Consider the following 23,210-nt stretch of genomic DNA (forward strand, 5'->3'; position numbering starts at 1 on the left):
CACCTGGATAGCAGACAGTCAGTCAGAGATGAGAAAGGGAGAAGAAGTGGCAGAAGGGAGCCTGAAATGAGTGTCATCCACATAGCACTGAAAGTTTGGGCAGAGAGCAGCAATGCGGTGGGCAAGAAGTGCCAGGTATTAATTGAACAGCTAGGGAGAGAGGTTAGACCCCTGGGGAACACCACAGGTAGAGATAGAGGAGAGCAAGGATCCTAGTTGGACCTGGGAGTGTCGATCGGAGAGGAGAGAGGTCAGCCAAGCCAGGACCTGATCAGTGATACACAGGTTATCACAGAGACAGTTGAGCAGGATGGCATGGTTGACCATGTCAAAGGCAGAAGAGAGATCCAGTCATGCCTGCAAGGGCATGGAAGGCAATTTTAGTGGCATTGACCTGGTCAGCAGTCCTGGGTAGGATGATGTGGTCTCCAACCTGAAACAGGGCATGCGAAAAACAGGGTTGCAATATCCCATGCAGTTCACCCACAGTGTGTTGGTATGTGCCCGTGGCTATGAAGTGTAGCACAGACACTACCTTGAGCAAGTGGGGGGTATGGCTGTACGGATATGGATCAGGTTGACCAAGTCGTCATGGATCAGGTTCGCTATGGAAGTGATGTGTCCTTGTCTAGCCGGTTCAGGGTGTGGATCTGGCTTTGGCTCAGGTTGAAAGGTGTGGCCCTTATGCATGGAATTGGTGGCTGCTTCAGCTTCCTGCAGCGTATTTCATTCCCTTCACAGGGGGTGATTCCAAGGAGCGCAGACCAACAGTTGCCACCAACAGATTGTGGTTGCTGCAGTCCAGAGGTAGGTGCACAAAACACAAGAATTCCCAACAAGTAAATCTGGAGAAAAGCGCTTGGGTTCTACTAGGGACTCTGTTTTTGTTAAAAACTCCTTCTCCATTTGGCACAGGCTTGAAAAGTCTGCGTGCGGAATTTCATTTGGAGCTCCCTGGTCTTGGTTAACTAACAAGTCCAATTTATGCGGTTCTTGCAGGTTCTCAATGTTCTCAAAAGCAAAGAAAGTAGTTATCTTTGCATACAACGCTGTCACAGTTCCTGCGATTGGTGTCCTGGGCCCTTATGCATCCTCAGGGCCCTGATCTCCCACAGCAATCTGCCAAGCTCCTGTCTCTCCACAGCACTTGCATCTGCACACGAGGTTCGCACTCCTGCGGCCCCAGTCCGTGTAGCACTCAACATGCCTAGCACTTCATTGGTGGCTCACCCATGAGCTCGAACTCCCCACCACTTAAATCCCTTTTCCCTCTTCCTTGCTGCACTTGCACATTCTGAATACTCACAGGGCATAGTAGGTTTGTTCTTTCTACCTCCCCCCTGCTCTTAAATACTGTGTTTTTTTTATTGTATTTCCCACCCTTGCTCCCTCCCTGCCCTGTGGGCGCTTTGAAACAGTATTTTCTTACTGTATAAACACCTGACAGTCAAAAAATAAATAAATACGTCCCTGTGACAGTTAATGAGGCAAGTCTCTTAGCACGGGTAAGACAAGCCTGTTTGGCTGCCATGGCGTTACTCAGCAATTTTGGAGTCGATACTGTAAGGGGTGTGGAAAACTTGGTCTTCCCCCCATTCCCGGGGAATTTTCTTTACAGGTGGCCAGAGAAGGGCCATCACTGTTGGATCCCGACCCAGGGGGTGGACGAGCGAGGGAGGGTCACCTGGGTGGAGTGTCCTTTGGGATTGGGAGGGATTCCCTGAGGGCGAGACATGGTGCACCCTTTTTTCCAATGGCCCCCTAACCGCCATTCCCTGCTAATACATGACCGCAGGCTTTTCCCTTTGACAAAACTCCCCGCTCTGCTAGAACACAGCGAAAACCAACCGAGGCACTTTTTAATTTCTATCCATGTCCAATTAAGAAGGACAGGCAAGATCAGGCACTGAATACAGAACAAGCACACCTGAGAACTGTTAGCATACCACAAGTGTATAAAAGGAGTGAGCCAAAGAAACAGAATGAGTGAGCTGGGGCCTGAGCTACAGGAGTCTGAGTACGAGAGCACAGGCGAACTGGGATGCCAGGAGAACCCGAGGCCTGCTGAGAGTGAACTGAGGGCCGATACGCTGGGAGCCTATGGTGTAAAAGGGCTAACTAAAGCGTGGCGAGGGAGCCGGATCTTCAAGGAGCCAGGAGGGGGTTGAGTGCAACACTGTTCTCCAGAGTGAAGTCTGTGATGGGTGTTCGTTTTCTTGGGCCAGCTAGGCCGTCTGGGCCTGAGGAATACTGGGTGTTGTCAAAAGGCTCTGATACCCCAATACACCAACCTGTTGTGAACTAAAAAAAAGTCTTGTGAATTAATGAGAAGTAGCAGACTTCCTGAGGAGAGGTGACACAGAGGAATTGTTGCCTAAATGAACTTTGAACTTGTGCGACCAGAACTGTTTTAACTTTGTAAAAGGAACTTTATGCAGTGCTTTTGAAAGCCAAGGGGCGCATGCTGAATCCCAAGTGGCTCAAGACCTGGGGAAGGGAGCTTTGGACCAGCTCCACTACTATCCTGACCTTTACTTTGAAGCACCCTTTTTATTTAGTCCAATCCGATGCACATTATTGTATTAAAGAGTGTGAGGGCAAGCATAGGTTTAACACAGACACTTTTTGTTTTGACTAACTTGACTGACTTTGGACTTATATTTTAGTTGGTGGTCGAGAATGGTCCCATTATAGACGTAGGGCTAGTAAGCAGTCTCCAAACCCCTTTCTTTACAAAATAAATGTTTTCATAAACTTGAATCTTTGTGTCTGTGTTTCTCTCATGATACCATGCCTGTCTCACAGAGGTCAGAAATGAAAACCAGGCACAAAGTTTCTTTTTTAAAACAATTTTAATAAATGTTTCCAAACAAAAAAACATACAGACTTTATTAATAGCTTCCGATGATTTGTCACATTGTTGTCTGTTCAACCGCCCCACACCCTTCCTCCCTCCCCTCTGCCTATTACACTTGCAATGTCTACCAAGGTATATAGCTGCTTGCTTGAACTTCTCTCCATATCTCTATTCCCCCCTTTGTGTGTTGGTGCGGGTGTCTGAGTCAGAGTGTCTGCCTGTGCAGAGGGCATCAATTCCTTTATCATATGTTTCCAGGCCGTTAAGTCCCTGTCCTGCTCTTCCTGACCCTGACGAGGACGCCTCTTGCCACACCGTTGTTTCTGCCAGTGACCATTTCAGGAGGTCCCTCAACCACAAACGTATGACTGGGCCGCTGTGTGCTTTCCACCCCATTGCAATCCTATGCTTCGCCAAGATGTACGCTAGATCTCTCAATTTGCTGACGTGTCTTGCCTGCTTTGGTCTCTGAAACATACCCAGCAGGCACGCCCCTGGGGAAACCGAGTCTGACGATAGGCCAATCCTGGTTAAGGTCTGGGCCACTTCATCCCAAAATCAGCGTATTTCCTCGCAGGCCCAGAACATATGTACCAGATCTGCATTGATCAGGCCATATTTCGGACAAGTTTGTTCTGTTGCCTTACTAAATTTTTCGATTTCCTTCGGAGTTAAATATGCTCTGTGTGTAACATATAATTGGATCAACTATTTTCGCATTTCTGGATACTTTCTTATGATACCTCATGGTTCTACTCCAGGCTGCGTCCGACAGTGGCTCGTGCAAGTCTGTTTCCCAGCCCTGCCTAATCTGTATCGAAACCAGACACAAAGTTGTCATGCTTTTGGTTAAAGACTTGTATTTAAAGGAAAATGGGTTTGGAAAATGCCTCTCTGGCCCTATTCTAAAGAGGAGTTTCCCTACCTAAAGACCACAAACTGTCTGTGTCAGGGTGTCAGAAACTAAAAAGCTGTCCTTGTTTCCAAAACGTCCTATCCTGACTCTCACACTATAAACAAAATAACAAAGTGAGAAAGGAAATGTCTTCAACCTGATATTGGCAAAAAGAGTTAATGAATGAAAATTAAAATGGCGCCAGCAAAAATGTTCTCCAAGGTGAAAAGAACTTTGATCCAGAAGGTGGTTTCCTTCCCCTGGATTGTTAAATGGGATGGCAATGTCTCTTTACTGACAGTTCCTTTGTGTCTTTCCTTGATTAACAATACTCCTGTTGGGCAACAAGTTCTGTAACCGACTTTCTTTAACACAAGTTTCTAATTTGTCTAACAAACACTGCCCTTCTTTAGCATTTCTTGTAGCTTTGCAAATCGCCTGGTATACTCCCCTGCCAGGACTCTTTATGCACTTCCAACTGTCTGGTATACTCCCCTGCCAGGACTCCACTTGTGTTTTAATTGCCTGGTATCCTTCCCTTGCCAGGACTTCTAATGTGTTTTCAAATGCCTAGTATCCTTTTCTTGCCAGAACCTCTTATGGGATCTAGTGATTATTGCAGCGTGGCAAGTTTCGAATCCGAAAATTCTAAATTCGAAAACTGCATGTTGCAATAATCACATAGATCGCCCTTGCCAGCATTCCCGCTACCCACCACCCCTAAACTCCTATCTAAGGTGGGAATCACTTACCTTTTTTACTTACCTGCGTCTGTTTCTTCCCTCTGCGTGAGCTCTGCCTCCCCATTGTGGGGCAGAACTTCTGCTGCAGGGTTTTACTTTGTTTTTCCTCCGCTTTCCTTGTTAGGGAAGCGGGGGACACCCGCGCAATACCCTGCCCTTTGTTCGACATTATAGGAATTTGTTATTTTTCCCATGCCAAATGTGCCTTAACCACACATTCAGCATTTTCTTTCGGTATTTTTTGCCAAAAGGCTTCTTATGTGTTTTTAATGTTCCTCGTTATCGCCAAAACTGCATATTTCGTTCTTGGCTCGGTATATCTGTCTGCTTCAATGTTCATTCAAACTTTGCCCTACACTTGCATCTCATGCATTCATATCTTATTGGGGTTTGGATCTGTACTTTGCCTTTTCTGCTTTCAAACAATCTTCTTGTGGTTTCTTTATTGGCAATCTCATAACATTCAAAATGTCGTTGGTGCGTTCGCCGGAATGCCCCAGGGTCCCCACTTGCTTTGGGCTGACTCGCCGTTTCCCTAAGGCATCTCTGGTCTTGTTCAGGCTTCTGCTGATTCTCTGCAGCGTCTCCGGTTTTGTTAGATTTTTCTGTAGCATGGCTCCCCCACTTGCTTCCGACTCTGGGCTGTGCAGACGTCCTTCCGGCTTCCTTCACGGCTCCACTGTCACACACCTGCTTCCCTTCAGGTCCAGTATGGAGCATGCTGCCTCTTTGAGCTGCCAAGCACCCAGGAACTCTCTTGCATCTCCACAGCACATCCTGCTCGTGAACTGCGTCCCTCCTTCTGTCCTGGAGGCCAACCAACACTGCTCCACCACACCAGTTAGTGTCTCCAGCATTCACAAGCCTCTGCGGAAGTTCTCACGCCTTCTCCTGAACTGCCACACACCATTGTGCAGTTGCCATCTTTAAATGTCACACACAGGTGTTTCATTAAACTAGTATGTACATTGAGCTTCAGGCTCCTGTTACCTTGTACCAACTCCTTCATCATCCTCGTCTCAGTACTTAGGTGATTATGGGAGTTGAAGTCCATGGCTGTGATTGGACATATAGTATTTGGATAGTCTCTCAATGGTAAGAGCGGTGCACCAGAGGCAAAAGAGGCAAAAGGGGTTTGTTGGAGCTTTTATTCTTCAGGTCATAGGTCATAGGTGGGAGTTTGACATCAAGAATATTGGGAAGAGGTTTCTTTACTTCCTCTACAAGGTGGAACAAACAGATGGCAATAGGCCATTAAGGTCTTGGGCATTAGAGGGTATTTCTCCTGGGAAAAACCCACGTCTCCAATTAAGTCCTGATATCTCCCTGGTAGTTGTCTCCTCACATGTGATCCTTCCTCATATAGCAGCCCCCAGGGTCAGGATCAGGTAGCGGCTGCCATCCCCTGGCTACATTGGAGGTGTACGCCGCCGGGTAAACAGTGATGACTCCATCTGAATCATAACAATAAGCATTGCCCGTTTGGTGCTTGGATAGGATCCAGGTTGCCCAGACTTGAGTCATTAGCGCAGGTAAGGCAAGCCAGTTTGGCTGCCACGTTCTTGCTTGTTAGTATTGGAGTCAAAACACTTTCCCTGTTTAGTGCTTGGGGAGAATCCAGGTTGTCCAGATCTGGGTCATTAAGCTTCGAGTCTCTAATTACAGAGTCCTTGCTAGACAGAGTTCCTAACGTCTTGCTTCTAAAATCATATGATCATGGCATAATATAACTGTCTGGGCACGCATTCACCACAATTTTGGTCCAGCGCTGACTCTCATCTACTGGCTGCTTCTCGCTACGGACTGCAGCAGCCTGCACTCTAACGCACTCCAGCACAGGACTCGGCGCTACGAGAGGTTTTCAAAGGATGGTGCGACTCCAAAACCAGCCCTCCAGCAACCAGGTCCCAGGGAAACAGACAGTCACAATACTGCAGTAGACTGCACTTGGGCGCACTCCCAGAAATAATTTGGATTAGATTGGCTTCCCCTCTTCATTGTAATTGGCCAGCCCTCTCACAGTATACTATTCCTAGTGTTGGCCACCCATAGTTTACAGGCCAGCATTATGTTCCCTTTATTCACTTGGGTGCAGTAATATTGTCTGGTTCTCATATCCATGCCAGCTGGGCTTTTGGCTTGGATATGGCTATTCTACGATCTCTTAAAGCTTTCATTGATGTTTATGTTCCTGTTCTTTTTGTTGTTCCTCTTCTTCCAGGAAAGGTTTAAGTGCCTTGCTTTTCTTTTCCTTCATAACTCTTTTTCCTTAATCCCTTCTACCTCATATTCAGTTATTTTTGACCTTGGAATAGTTGTTTAATGTGGTGAGAATTTCTGTGTTGATTTCTTTCTAAAATGTGAAACTGGTTTAGTCACTGTATGGATTAGCAACGTTGGGTGGCATGGTTGATGTTTGGAGAGGTTTTTTTCTTTTGATCTTTGCTGTCTTTAAAGGTGGGTAAGAGCAAAGGTGACATTCTCTATTTCTGTAGCAGACCGTGAACCAATAATAAGATTCTATCCAAAATAAAAAAAGATGCGTATTGGTACAAATTTACAACCATTTGCTTCTTAAATATCCATTGTGAAACATGTTTAAAAGTTATGGAGGGGGGTGTGGCTTAGGCGGCCCACACACGGATGCCTCCTTAACAGTCTCCGGACATCGCCGGGCCTTCAGTGTTAATGGCGCCGTCATAAGTGTCGCCAGAGCCTAGAAATCCTCACTCTGGCTAGGTGAAGCCTCGAGGCATGCAGGGACCGAGTTTCCGCACCCGCAGCCCTCGCTGGACAGGGTTGGGAATCCTGGAATCAGCGGAGCGGGGACCGCACCAACTCCAACATGGCGCCTGCAACACTTGCTCGCCATAAACTGAGCAGCTGACCCTCTTCTCCAGGGTAGAGATGCGTGGGTCTGGGACTGTAACTTGCACTAAGCTGTCTGACCTGAGCTTTTCCTTTGGGGTACCTGTTGTTTTTTCTCTGCATCTTTCTCTGCTCTTCCTTTGGGAGCTGCCTTGAATTACATGCTTTCTGCCCAGCTGGTGAGTGCTCTGGCAGTTGGAGGCTTCCCGCGAGGACTTGCCAGATGCCCGACTCATTGCTTGATGCATACGGAGCATCTCCTCGAGGGCTTTGGTTGCTCCTAGGTGTGTGGTGCCTGGGTGTGCGGTGATTCTTACTACATGGGTGATAGTGGTATCTGTTGGAGTCCCTGTGCATGGATTACATGTTGCCTTATCTCTCTTCACGAGCATTGTAGTTAAGAGCCCTCAGTCCCTGTGCACAGATCACATACTGCCTGATCTTTCTTTATTGGTGCTGGGGCTACCTGCGGTCCCTGGATTTGTTACCTGGAGGCTGTGATGGCAAAGAGGGGAAATACCCCTACAGACGGTGATATTGCGTGCTTGGTACATGCCTGTGAAGGACCTAAGAAGATTGACAACGCTGTCCTGCTGGTGCAGTGTCCCCAGGAGAGGGGAGAGGACATGGCTCTACCAGCTACCAAACCGGATCTGGCTAACCTGCTGAGGGAACTGAAGCGGGCACTCCAAAACAGTGTTGCCGAGCTCTCCTCTAAAGTTGTGACAATTGACAAACGCGTGATGGAGGCAGAACAGTGTATTAGGGACATTGAGGACTCTTTCTGAGCAAACCTTGGAGTCTTGCGATGCTTCCCAATGCCTTCCGAGGTGTGAGGCCCTGGAACACAAGCAGGAGGACATCGACAATCATTCATGACGTAACAATGTCAGGCTACGCAACATACCTAGATCTGTAAGTGACTCAGATTTGCTGAATTAGGTCTGCACCCTCTTCCGGTCTCCTCTCTGACTGTCTGAGGATGCCAAGGTGGAACTGGACCATACCCATAGTCTTTGAGGGTCTCTCTGGGACGGATCAAGCCAGCCACCTGATGTTCTCAGTAGAGTCAATTTCCTCACGTTTAAGCAGCGCATCATGGAAGCAGCACGTGCAGACCAGCCTTCACTTTTCGGGGTGCCGACCTTCAGATATCCCAGGATCTGGTGACTTTCACAATCCAGAGGCGCAGGATGCTTTGTCCACTTACTGTGTGGCTCAGGGAGGATGGTATTCACTACAGATGGGGCTTCTCCACTGCTCTGTTCTTCACTTTCGAGGGGAAACATTGGTCAATAACATCACATCAGAATGCTTAGGATTTACTGTCATCATGGCCATCTGACCCTCATGAGGTTGGGTCCATAAGCTACAGAGGGGATTGTGGTCAAGAGCTGGTAATGCGCAAAACCCTAGGGGCCCCTCGGGAGTAAAATGAAGGTGATTGGCCCCACGCAGGTGAAGTAGTTCTGGATGCTTTTTTTTTTTTACTTATCTCTATAGGTTCTGGTTGAAATTGAAATTGATATTTTATTTCTATCGCGTTCATACACAAGTGTTTCAGAGCGCGACAAAGCAAGGGAAGGGGAACAGAGGAGAAACAAAAACAACAATCTTACTAGGCCCAGTGACATTGAGAACGCGCAAGTGCATGGGAGAGAGAGAAGTGCATGGAAGGGGGATCAAAAGGAGAGTGCGGAGCATGGAGGAAAAAAAACATAAATAATAATAAATAAATTAAGAAATAAAAAGGCAACAAACAGAGGGAGTGCAGCCAGCAAGTGGCAGTGCTGGGTTTAAGGCAGCAGGCTGGGTAGGTCTGATAAGTGCAGGAAGAACAAAACAAAGGGATAGGGGCTGTATGGGTACAGATACAGACCCCAGTGCAAGGGGTGGCTCAGAGGCAGTGCATTCGGGTGGCAAGAGGAGCAGGTAGCTGGGCCCGGAAGAAAGAGGGTGGCCAGGTGCATGGTGCCGAGAGAGAGTAGAATCAGCAGGGGAGAGGAGGGGGCAAAGGCAGAAGCAAAGAGGAAGGTCTTGAGGTGCTTCCGAAACCGGAGATGGTTCTCCACAAGTTTCCTCAAGATGGTTCTCCTCACTTTAACTGTTTGGACGATCTAGAGCGGATGGACTTGGCGATGGCATGAATATTCTTTCTATTGATTTGCAACTGTCTTTTGGTCTGGCGACAGCAGGCAATAGCGCCGGTCTGTGATAATAGCTCCTTTTCTGAACCGTTTTTTATTTTTATACGAGTCTTTCTTGTTGGTGGGTGTGGGATGGGCTTTTTTGGAAGGGTTCTCGTAAATGTTGAGGTAAAATTGGATGCGGGATGGTAAGAGTCATGATCAGTTTGCTACTTGTAGAGTGTGACACCTGCTTATTTTAAGCTTATCTCTTATTTCCACTTAGCACTGAGGTCGTGTTAGCGGACTCCCCGTTGGGCCAGAGTTAAAGTACTCGCTCTTAATGTGCACGGATTGAACTCCCCCTTAAATCTGTGTTGCAGAGATTGAGGGACCAGGAATGTTCCATAGCCTTGTTACAGGAGACGCACCTGTGTCACACTGATTTTCGTAGACTGCGCAATAGACACTTTGCTAAACAATATCTTGCCTATTTCAGTACTAATAAAGGTGGAACAGGGATCGTATTCTCCCGGGGAATTCTCTTAGTTGAGTTGGGAGGGAAGAATGACCCGGGGGTGGTCGGTTTATAGGGGTCAAGGGCTTGTTATGCGGTCATCTGTTTACTGTCATAGCTCTTTATTCCGCCAGTGAGAAGCAGGGTGGATTCCTGGTGGACTTTCTGTCGGAAAGGACTGCTTTTGTAGATGGACAAGTGATCTTGGTGGTGGGGGTAGGGGCATTATAATGTAGTACCTGACCCCATGATTAATCACACCCACCCCCTGCTACAGACTTTAAACTGGCCCAGTCTTTAATTAAAGTTCTGAGGGAAATTAATCTGGTTTACTTGTGGAGGCTATTGCACAAGGGAGAACTTGACAACACACATTTTACACGCATATAGGACTTTCTCAAGGCTCAATCTCTGGCTCATATCTCCCTTTCTCCTGCTTAGGGTCTGGCATGGATTTACATGCTCGTGAATATTCCCCGTTGTCAGGTCTGGAATCCTCGGTGAAAGAATAAACTGTTTGACTTGCACTTGCAAGCTGTCTTTCTTCTATACACCAAACACTGAGCTCTGGGTCATACTGCCCCCAGCCAATGACTGCCCTCTCCCTAAGCCCCTCCACTGGCAGCCATCTTCACATTTTTACCACACGTTCAAGTGTTGGGAGTCCTCGTGTTGTGCTCAGAGAGCTTTTCTACGTTTTTGCGCTTTTTCGATAAAAAGTTTCTATTTTTGTCAAATAGAGCCTGTGTGTTCTTTCGTTCCTTTGACCGGCAAGCAGGGATTCGTTTGTCGGCGTCTTTCAATGCCCCTTAAGGGCAAGAATCGTAGAGAGTTTCATGGAAGATTCCAGAACGTCATTGGGCCTACATCGCACTCTGGACCATGTCGGAGGAGAAGAAAGAGGGAGGCTCCCTCTTCAAGCTCTGCTCCAGCTGCGGATTGAGGAACTTGTTTGTGGAGGACAAACACTCTCAGTGCCTCTACTGTCTCCATCCGGACCACCGCAAAGCATATTGTGAAATCTGCCTTGGGTTCTCCAAAGGAACCATCAAGGACAGTCACAATAGGTTGGCGGCATGGCTTAATGCCAAGGCCTCTACCCTGTGCAGCAAGCAGGGGCATGCCTTACCCACGACCGGCCGGTCCAAAGAGCTGGCTTCTAAGTCCTTTGAGGGTGCTCGATCCGCGGGGGCCCAAGACAAGGCCAAGTACCGCAAGCCTGTTTCCGCACAAGTGGGTCCCACGATACGCAGTGCACGTTCATCTTCGCCATCTGCCTCCATCGCCAGTCATCGCTCCAGCTCCTCCTCAAAGAGGAAATCGGTTAACCCAGGGAAGCTGCGGGAAAAGCCGGAGAAGACCAAGGCGCAGGGAAAGGTGTCCGACCTACCCCTGAAGGCCCAGGTGGTCCAGACTAAGTCATCTTTGAGGATCGAGCTGGTGGCGGCCGCCCTCTCAAAGGCAAAAGGGGCTGACCTGGTCCAGCGAGTGGGAAAAGATCTCCACCGACCGATGGGTGCTGGACGCTCCCACCCACGGACACTCTCTAGAGTTCCAGCAGAAGTGTCCGCGGATACCACTGGTGGCCCGGCAGGAGCAGCAAATCCCTCCGCTCCTGTGGGAAGTACGGGCCATATTAAAAAAGGGGGCTATAGAGCTGGTTCCAATGTGACTGCGGGCTCTGCAGTCTACTGCAGATACTTCTTGGTGAAGAAGACTGGGGGCTGGAGGCCCATTCTAGACCTGCGGCGCCTTAACAAATACCTCAAGTCCCAAAAATTCATGATGGTCATGTTGCAGCACGTGCTCGGCCAACTGGAGGAAGGGGACTTCTTGTCGTCGCTGGATCTGGAGGATGCATACTTCCACATCCCCATTCACGAGAAGCATCAGAAAGTCCTGTGCTTCGTAGTACAGGGAAGGCACTACCAGTTCAAGGCCCTTCCCTTCAGACTGAATTCGGCACCCAGGGTGTTCACAAAAGTGCATGGCACCAGTGGCGGCCCATCTGCGCCTACAAGAGATACATGTGTACACGTACCTTGATGACTGACTCATCCGCGCCAAGTCCAGGGAAGTAGCAGTTCAACACATGGAGAGGACCGTCCAGCTGCTGACAGATCTGGGGTTCTCCGTCAACTATCCAAAATCCTGCTTGATACTATCCCAGAACGTGCTATTTCTGGGGGCCAGGCTCAACTTGGTCTCCTGCCTGACCGCCCCCTTGGAAGAGAGGATAGTGGCCATGCTGGGCAAGGAGCAATGGCTGTTGACACTGAAGACTGCCACGGTGCGGACCATAAAGTCAGATGGCGCATGCTTGTATTCAGTGTTCTCCAAATAAAACTATAAAAATTCTCTTTGGGTATCGACCTCCTGGCCCAGCACAGGCTTTCCTGGAGAAATTAGAATTATTTCTGGCAGACACAGGGAATAAGCATGGCGAGCTGTTATGTTTGGGGGACTTCAATATATGGGCTGAGGAGGTGACATCTGGGGATGGGAGAGAATTAAAGGAGACCCTGGAAGCCCATGCTTTGGAACTTCTACCACCATCCCCCTCACATTGCTAGGACCATTGTCTTGGTGTCCTGCTATATCAAGGGAAGATAATTTGTTATGTTGAGACAATCGCAATATCATGGACAGACCACTATGCCATAGTATTTGAACTGAGAATGCATAAGAAAACTTTGTAAGTGCACACGGAAAATTGGATGGGGCAGTTCCGCAAGCTGAAAGATTTATTGAAAATGTCAGGGGAAACTCTGAAACATGCTTTGGCACAGATTGAAGAGGCTCTTCCATGTGAGGAGTTCTTCAATAAAGGCATGTAAATCATGGCTATGCTATGTAATGTACAGGCCCCTCTCCAACAAAACAAAGCCATGTAACCCCTGGTTTTTGCCAGATTTGGGCAAGAAAAGGGTACAGGTGAGATCTTTAGAGAAAAAAATGGAGAAGACATCGTACAGAGAACATTTTAGAACAGGTCAAGAGCGCCTGAAGAGAATATGGAAAAGCCATGTTTGATGCCAAAGCTAAATTTATAACGGAGAAAATTGACAAAGTCATGAACAGGCAACGGGAATTGTACGCTGCTATTTCCCAGTTAGCAAATCCTGGGTGTGCGTCAGCAGCACCTGAATCATCACAAGCACAGGCGGATGCTTTTAATAAGTACTTTATAAATAAAATAGAGCTAATACAAGGAAAGATTATGGAAATTAAACCATTACATCCCCAAGAGGATCTGGAAGTAACAGAGGAGATTAGCCCAGAATGCATATCTCATGATGAAGACACTGGGGCGGATCAGAAGCTATTTATGTTTACGAAAGTATCTGAGGAAAGGGTCTGCACCTTGCTCTCTGCGTTGAAGGCTACTAATGATGTACTCTGTTATTCCATCTTCAGTAGCTAAACTAATAGCTCCAGATATTACCCCATTTATCACAAAATGTGTTAACAAATCTCTTACATCAGGGGTAGTACCGATGATTCAGAAGAAATCTGTGGTCACGCCACTGCTAAAAAAAACTAATTTAGACCCTAAGAATTTCCAGAATTACAGGCCAATGGCAGGATTGTCATGGCCATCGAAAATTTTGGAAAACATTGTGACAGCTCAGCTGCAGGAACATCTGGATCAGGAGAATCTGCAATCCGGCTTCCGACCAGGTTTTGGGACGGAGATGGCGTTGCTGACTGTCTGGGACGATCTATTGGAGACGGCGGATCAGGGGGGCGTGTCCCTGTTGGTCATGTTGGACCTGTCCACCATCTTCGATATGGTTGTCCATGGGACCCTGCTGAAACGTCTGAGAGAAGTGGGTGGAGTAGGGAAACAAGCTCTTCAATGGTTTGAATCTTTTCTCTCTAGAAGAGAACAAAGAGTAGGATTTGGAGATTTCTTGTTAGACTCAGGATTACAAAGCTGTGGAGTCCCGCAGGGATCGTCCCTTGTCACAAGTTTCCCCCTTTCTCACCTGCTTTTGCTGCTTGATGGAATCCAGAGGAGTTTTCTTCCATACGGATTGGGTCTTGTACAAGCCTGCTCTGCCGTCTTTGGCTTCCAGTGTTCGTTCAGCTTTAACGTCCGGGAAAAAATGAGGAAACTCCAGGAAGACCAGGAAAGGAGAAGTGCACTCGGAGGCGGGTGCACGGAATCCAGGAAGAAGGCTAAATAGGAGGAGGGAGGATAGAAGGGAAAGCAGAGGGTCCAGGAATCAGGAAACTACAGAGTTCCGCAAGGCGAACTTCGGAGCACACGTCTAGCCACAGCAACAGTAGCGTTGAGACACGCAGGGCCGCAGGGGCATGGCCATTTTATAGAACATGCTGCCTTGGACGTAAAGACTGGTAGGCAGCGTTCTGTGTGTACGGCCATGTTGGAAGTAGTACAGAGTGTAAGCCCTGACGCGTCAAGGACCAGGAGGTCCAGAAGGGGCATGTCCGATGGTTCATGACATCCCTCTCCCCACTGCTTTTTAATGTATATGTTAAACTACTCATGGACATTCTGAGGAAGCACGGCATACAGTTTCACTCATACGCAGGTGTTCTTGAGGATACAGAATCTAGAGGAGACGTACGAAATAGTTGACCGGTGCCTACAAGAAATACAGGCTTGGATGTGTGCGATCCAGCTACTGCTGAATGCCAGCAAAACAGAAGTGACTCTATTCGCTTCAAAGCACAATCTGCAGAGGGAGCATTTACACTCCCTATGTTTCCTGGGGACACAGCTGAATTTCTCCAAGAAAATAAAAAACGTAGGCTGTGTCTGGGAGGATAACATGGGAAGTGGAGCTCAGGTTAGTGCGAAGGTACAAGCAGCTTTCCACTCACTACGCCTATTGAAACATATCCTACCATTCATTGCGAATGAGGACAGAGCGGTAGTCATTGGCACTCTGGTCAACTCGAGGTTAGACTATGGAAATGTATTGCTGTCGGGTATACCAGCCTATCAGTTGCGAAGACTGCAGGTGGCCCAAAATGCAGCGGTTAGGCTGGCGTACAGGTAAAAAATCAGCTCCAACCTCTAGTTTAAGAAGAGCCCTACATTGGCTGGCAGTAAAGGAGATAACTGAGTATAAGGTACTCTGCTTGGTGTATAGGTGTGTTAACAAGACAGGACCAAGATATCTATCAGATAAAATCAGGAGAAATGTTCCAACCCGACAATTGCGCTCAGCAGATCAAAATCTGCTTCATATACCCCGCACCAGGTATATGAGCAAAGGGGACCGCAGATTCGGCGTCTACGGTCCAAGAGCATGGAATAAACTACCCAGAGAAATCTGTGAGATTAAAACCTTTCCGGCATTCCGGAAGGCCGTGAAGACCTATCTGTTTTGTTAGAACTCTCCTAGACCTTAACTGGTGTATTTCCATCTCATATGATTAAGTGGATTAAGACATGGGCCTCATTACGAGTATGGAGGTAGCCATGCCGCTCTTAGCGGCATGGCTACCGCCATACCGGGTACCGGGTCCGGGTTTCTGGAATGGGGAAATACCGGGCCATTCCGACCTTGGAGGGCCCGGTATTCCCCCATTCCAGGAACCCGGACCCGGTACATCCCCATTCCCATTTGAGCCCCCATAGGGTTCAATGGGAATAGGGAGTATGCTAACCACGGGCCCGTTAATGACGGGCCTGTTGTAAGCATGCTGGTCTGCTAGCGGGTCCCACTAAGGACGCCTGGTTTTACCAGACGTCCTTAGCGGGACTCACGAGCAGACCTCGTAATGAGGCGGTAGAGGGTTAACGGCGCCGGCAGCTCTACCAGCGCCGTTAACCTGATCTGACTGTGCAGGTTGCGGATAGGACCCCTTCAGGAATTCCTGGACGCTTGGTGGATCCAGGTGTCTGGAAGCTTTGCAGACAAGATTGTTCTCGACGAGGAGTTCCGTCGAGCGATAAGGTGGTGGGGCGTGTGCTCCAGCATTGCCGGGGCACGGATTTCCAGAGCCCCCCATACCAAGAGACAGTCACCACAGACGCGTCCCTGGAGGGCTGGGGAGCCCACACTGGACGTCTCCACGCCAGAGGCCTGTGGCTACTATAGGAGAGGGCTCTCCACATCAATGTCCTGGAGCTGCGGGCTGTGTTCTGGGTCCTCAAGTCGTTCCTTCTGTCACTCAAAGGCAAGGTGGTGAGCGTCTTCACGCACAATACCACCAAAGATGTTCTACATCAGGAAGCAAGGAGGTACCAGATACCCGGCGCTCTCCAGAGAGGCGCAGGACTTGTGGCACTGGGCCATCAGCCAAGAGATGTTCCTCATTCCTTTTCACCTGGCTGGAGTCAAGAACACCATCACCGACTCCCTCAGCAGGGAGCACCGCTCTTGCCACGAGTGGGAACTTCGACATGATCAAGTGAACAGCCTCTTCCTCAAATGAGGCAGACCCCAGATCGATCTGTTTGCGACAGCGATGAATTCCAAATGCCAGAGATTCACCAGAAGGTTCCACCAGCCGAAGTGCATGGGGGACGCATTTTCCTTTCTGTGGGAAGGCCTGTTCTGCCGGCATTCCCCTTCCCCGTTGCCTCTCCTGCTGCGACTCATCAATCAACTCAAACGGTGGCGATGCAAGCTGATCCTCATCGCCCCGGTGTGGCCGAGTCAGATTTGGTACCCAGATCTTCTCAGCCTGTCAGTGTTACCCCCGGTCAAGCTGCCGGTGGTTTGGATCTGCTCGCCAGAGAAGGAAGCGCAACCCTACATCACGACACAGGATCGCTGAACCTGAAGGCTTGGCTCCTGCAGCCTTAGGGTTTGGAGTGTATGAGCTGCCGGCGGACTGCAGGGTGGTCCTTACCAGGGCCAGAGCGTCGTCGACTCTTCATTGCTACGGGCACAAGTGCAAACATTTAGCAACGTGGTGCCGGACGCAGAAGACCAACCCTCTGAATATCCCAGCTCCGCAGATTCTTCCGTACTTGTATTTGGTCAAGGCAGGGCAGACGCACGCCTCTATCAAGGTGCTTCTGGCGGCTATCTCCCGCTACACCAGGTCTCCAGGACGGTCTTCTCTTTGGTCCCACCGTCTAGTCAAGGAGTTCCTCAAATGACTGTTTCGATCATTACCGCCGGTGAAGGCCCCTACCCCGGCGTGTGAACTCAACGTGGTGCTGACGAGGATCATGGGTGCTCCCTTCAAGCATATGCATCAGGCCCCTCTCAAGTTCCTTTCGTGGAAGACAGCTTTCCTCGTGGCCATCACCTCTGCCAGGAGGGTAGGTGAGATCCAGGTCCTTTGCTGCGAACAGCCTTAGCTGACTTTTCACAACACAACGGTGGTGCTGCGGATGCACCCCTCCTTTATGCCAAAGGTTCTGTCGGAATTCCACCTCAACAAGTCTTTGGTGTTGCCTGTGTTTTTTCCAAAACCTTTGTCGCCGGCTAAAAGGAATTTGCACTGGCTGGATGTGGCTTGTGCGCTGAAGTTCTATGCGGCACGCACAAAGTGTTTCCGGAAGACATCTCAACCATTCATGAACTTTGGTCCTGTGAACCATGGGAAGGCCTTGTCCAAGGCTTCCATCTCCAGGTGTCTCTCCGGCTGCATCACACACTGTCACTGGTTGTCAAACCAACCGCTCCCCGGCCGTCCGAGAGCCCATTCTACCAGAGCGATCGCTGCGACGACGGCGTTCCTGTCTGGTGTGCCCCTGCTGGACATCTGCAGGGCTGCTACGTGAAGTTCCACGCACACCTTCACAAGATTCTACTGCGTTCACAGGGATTCCAGAGAGGAGTCCAGGGTTGGCCAAGCAGTGCTACGCAACCTGTTCGCTTGAAGGTGAGCCTGTTCCGGAGGGAAGAGTATTTCCTTCTGTTGAGCCTTGCCACCTCCTGTGGTTGTGTAATGTTGTACTGCCATGTATTCTTTATTCATGAGCATGTGAATCCATGCCGGACCCCATGCTGGAGAAGGAACAAGTTGCTTACCTGCAACTATTGTTCTCCAGCATGGGTCTGGCATGGATTCACATGCAAACCCTCCCTCCTGCCCCTCTGTGGCTCTTCTAGGTCATACTGCCACTTTATGGGCTATTAAATCTGAAGATGGCTGCCAGAGGAGGGGCTTAGGGAGAAGGGCAGTCATTGGCTGGGGGCAGTATGACCCAGAGCTCAGTGATTGGTTTATCGGAGAAAGACAGTTTGTAAGTGAAAGTGAAACTGTTTTTTCTTTTTGATTCCCGGCCTGACGACGGGGAATATTCATGAGCATGTGAATCCATGCCAGACCCATTCTGGAGAACAATAGTTACAGGTAAGTGACTTGTTCCTTCTGATTCCGTTTGTATCAGAGGTACTCATTGCTACCCATGTACTCTCAGATCATGCAGCAGTTGAGTGTACACTTTCAGTTGATAGATTGTCCCCCGTTAGCAGGCCCCCATGGAAGCTGCACGACCCAGCCCTCTCAGATTTGGTGTTGAAAGGACTCCATAACTAAGGCAATAACTGATTTCTTTAGGGAAAATAGCACTGATACCGTTCCGACTGCCAAGGTATGCGACCCTATGAAGGCAGTGATTAGATGGGAACTGATTGCTCACACGACTGCTTGCACTTATAGGAATAGAACCCTAAGGTAGGCCCTTTAGGGGGAGATGCGCGCTTCAGAAATGCTTCATAAGCATTTCAATTCTGTCATGGTCAGGAAGGGCCTACGGGTAGCGCGAAATAAACTAGAAGCACACTTAGCAGGACATACGGCCAAATCGATTATTCGTGCTAAGCAATCTTATTATGCCATGGGTAATATGGTGAATACATTTCTGGTTCATAAATTGAAGGCCATACATACAACGAATACTATAGCAGTGCTGGTAGACTCAGACATAAATATTCAGTACAGGGAATCAGCGAAAAGGAAGGTTTCTGAATGATATTTACCCACAGAATCTGCAGCAGGCCCGCCCCCCCATCTCTGGGATTTACGCCAGACTACCAAATCAGGCTCTCGTCTACTGGTCAGGAGACCTTAGACACTCCTGTAACCACGGAAGAGGTGGCAATAGCAATAGTTTCTCTTAAACACAGGACCCCTAGTCCGGATGGTTTCTCAGCATCGTTTATACGATTTTTCAACCACAACTACTCAAACCTTTGACTAACTTATTCAACTTGTTCCCGGAATTTAGGGAGGGTTACTCCTTCGATGGAGTCAACTACAATTGTAATACTTAAACTGGGGAATCCCACACAGGATTGTCACCCGTACAGCCCAATTTCTTTGAACCTGGATGCCAAGTTGTACTCTAAGGTGTTGGCCTCGAGGTTGGGGACGGTTCTACCCCAACTGATAAATCCGTATCAGGCTGGGTTTATTCCAAAGCGAAGCACACAAGACAACATCAGATGAGTCTTGGATATCCTTGACCTAGCCAGGAGGGGATAGTCTTGCCCTGGGAGTACTCACACTGGATGCTACTAAAGCATTCGACAGAGTGCACTGGCCCTACCTTTGTGAGGTTCTGCTTGCTTTTGGATTTGGCCCGTTGGCTAACTACCATTGACCTTTTACTCGAATAAGGGTTAATTGCCCCTGTCCCTATCGCTCATGGAACTAAGCAGGGTTGTCCACTGTCTCCTTTGATTTTTGCTCTTGTAATTGAGCCATTTGCGCAAAGGATCAGAGACAACTCGGAGATCACAGGGACTGAGGTAGCTTGGGTGCAACACAAAATGGCTCTTTATGTCGATGATGTCCTGCTCATGTTAACTAATATACCAACCTCCCTTGAGGCTGTCATGTCTGAATTAAGATGATTTGAACTGGCTTCTCTGTCAATTACTAGAAATCCTTGCCATAAGTGTGCAATTGCCCAAGCAAGTCATTGCCGCTGCGAGATCCACCTGTCGAATTGGTATTACCCAAATTGTTCGTTTACAATTGTTCGAATGAACAATTGACCGAATTTAAAGGGTCACAATTGACCTTTTCACAATTAACCGTATATATATATAAATATGTATATACATATATATATATGTTTGGTAATATATATATATATATATATATAGGTTTTGGGGGGTTTGGCATTGGGTGGGGGGGCTGTGGGGGGTTTCCCCCCACATATATGTTACAATTGACCTTCACAATTCGGTCAATTGTGAAAAGGTCAATTGTAATTCGAACAGTTGTAAAACGAACAATTTGTATACAACCGTCGAATTCCGTGGGCATCTGACACTATTGAGTACCTGGGGGTGAGGATTCCTCTTTCCCTGCAGGATGTATATTGGGTCAACTTCCCAGGGTTGCTTAAGGATCTTGCCGAAGATTTTAAACGTTGGAGTAAGCAGGAAATATTACTGATGGGACGAATCGCTGCAGTAAAAATGAATCTTTTACCCAGATTCTTGTATCTTTGTCAAGCCTTGCTAGTTAAGATACCCAACCTTGAAGTACGTATGCTGCAGCGTAGCGTCCTACAATTTATCTGGGTGGGCAAAAAGCCTAGAGTTCCAAAAGCTGAGGTTTTAAGCGATGCCCGGAGGGGAGCAATGGCGGCTCTGGACCTTCTCAGGTATTATGTGGCTGCTCGGGTTCGCACATTTTGGCTTGGAGGTCCCCTCCCAGATGGGTAGCTCTTGAGAAAGCCAACTCCTCCTGACGGTTATCTTTCTTACCCTTTATCGACAATACTAAACTCCCCGATCTGACACACACTTGAGCTCGACAAAGATCTTGCTGTATTACTGGCACGTGGCTTTTATGAAGAAGTGGGTGAATCGGGTTTCAGACCGTGCTCTCCAGTCTTTGGTAATGCAGAATTCTCCCTAGGATTCTTAGGGAATAGTTTTTCAAATTGGTATAATGGGGGTCTGCATAGCTTGCATCAGCTGTACCAGGAGGGCTCTCCTCTCTCGTGTCTGAATGTAAGGCTCAATTCTCACTAACCGAAGGTGAACGATTTAGATATGGTCATATTCGGCACTGGATTTCACAACTGTGAGGAGCCAGGTGACCCGCGAAGGTGAGAGTATTGGAATGTACCCAACAGTATGGCATAGATGGGGGTAGAATCTCGTGCTTTTATAAACTTTTGGGAGGCAACTTACTAACCGTCAGATCCTCCTACATTGCCATTTGGAAAGCGGATGTGGGACCTCCTGTCGAGGATTTATGGGAAGAGATCTGGGCTAGAAACCACACCTCCTCTAGATGTGTAACCAATAGAGAATGTATGCATAAACTTTGCTACAGATGGTACCGGCCTCTGCTAACTTTACATAAAATGAATGCTGCTTTGAATTCGGCTTGCTGGAGGGGGTGCGGCTTCGGGAAGCTACTTTCATATGTGGTGGTCCTGTCATGTGATCCACACTTTTTGGGTTGCTGCACTGTCTCACATTAAGGAGAGAACTGCCGTGGATTTACCCCTGGCTCCACTAGTTGGCCTATCGCGTCGCTCAGTGGAAGTTGTGTAACCTAAATCGGGTTGCAGAGCCCAATCGGCGACACACCAATTTTTAGCAACTAAAATATCAATAGCACGATCGTGGAAGGCTCCTATGGGGCCAGTATTGGCACAATGGTGGATGGAGGTATGGGACATCTTGGTTGACGAAAAAGTTACAGCATGTGTAAAACAATGCGCTGCCTTGGTATCTAGATTTCTGGCTCCCATTTGTTGACTATTACCAGAATTTTCCCTCCCTAACTTTTGAACCGTCTCTACTTTCAAACTATTCCCTGATGTGATGTCCTTGGTGTGGTACTTTGTTATTTTAACAGGGTTATGCATTTTCGCATTAGCGCCTCGGTGGTGGGATGGCTTGTTGGAGCCGGGAATTTTGTGCATTATGCATTCAGCCATATTTTACTGTCTATGTATGTCTCACATCCTTGTTTGAATAAAAGGTTTGGGAAAAAAGTTATAGAATTTTGCTTTTATACTTAACAGATACTTCATTGTTCTGTTATTGTGAAATGTGTAGGCTTAATTGAGCTGCAACAAGAATGCTGTGTGACTTGACTAGTTTATATTTGTGTATGATTTTGTATTATCTGGGGAGATGGTTTATATTTATGGCCTGTATTGTTTGTCTAATTGTGCATAGGAGACTTTTAAATATTCATGTTCGTGTGCAAGGTTTGTTGGAAACCAAAGCACAAATGGAAAAATAAATAAAAAAGAATGCTAATCCATGCTCTGGGATAAATTGTTAAACCTGAGCTGCAGGCCCGTTTCTTGTCCCGGGCGAGGCGGGCAGCTGCCCGGGGCACAACCGCAAGGGGGGTTCGCAATTACCCCGCTACACTGGAGCCTCTGGAGGGGATAAAATTCCCCAGTCTGTGGGGCGGCTCATTGCCGTGGGGAAAGTTCTGTGGGTCAGGTACTGGCGCTGCCCCTTCCGACTGTAATGTCACAAGTACTACGTAACATTACAGAAGTCAGAGGCTTCCTCTGACCACTTTTGCGCCACTTGGAGTGGGGTCATAAGCACAACAATTAAAACACTTCAGGTCCTCCTGCAGCTAAAACCAGCCCCTCCCATCACAATGCAGGCAGGAAACTGCTAATGGTGGGCCATTAGTCACTGAATGGTTTCATGCTGACATTGTGTTGGGAGGGGAGGTAGTGTGGGGCGTGGGCGTGCACTGTAGGCAGCTTTGCCTCTCCCAAAATAATAGTTTAAAGTGGCGCTATTTCTTTCATGCTGCTTCTTTTCCAAACTTGATATCAATTCCACTTTAAACCACTTCCATGGCACTGGTGATGAGTTACTTCATTATGCTGATAATAGTTTTGATCAGTGTTGCTGAGTAAATATTCTTTAAGCCATGACCCAGTTCATTTATTTATTTATGCAATGTTTGTCGGGTACCTGGACACAGATTATTTATTTATGCAATGTTTGTCGGATACCTGTATCCGACAAATATTGCATAAATAAATAGGTACCCGACAAACATTGCACGAATAAATAAATAATCTGGTTCCATGTCTCCTTATAACAAGTGAACAGTCAGACTTTACTGTATCAAAGCATACACTTGATTCCCATTGAAAGAATTTTAAAGTGATTGTTTATTGTGTTTGGGAGTCTCCTTGTCATTGCCCTTTTGGCTTAGGTTGCCTCCAAACCCCCTTCAGAATCTTGTGTTCTTTGTTGGTTGCATATACTGCATCCTGTGCCATATTCATGTTCTCTTGGTGTGCTCAGTC

The sequence above is a fragment of the Ambystoma mexicanum genome, chromosome 4p (assembly GCF_040938575.1).
Source record: "Ambystoma mexicanum isolate Mex_15411 chromosome 4p, UKY_AmexF1_1, whole genome shotgun sequence".
Lineage (NCBI taxonomy): Eukaryota > Metazoa > Chordata > Amphibia > Caudata > Ambystomatidae > Ambystoma > Ambystoma mexicanum.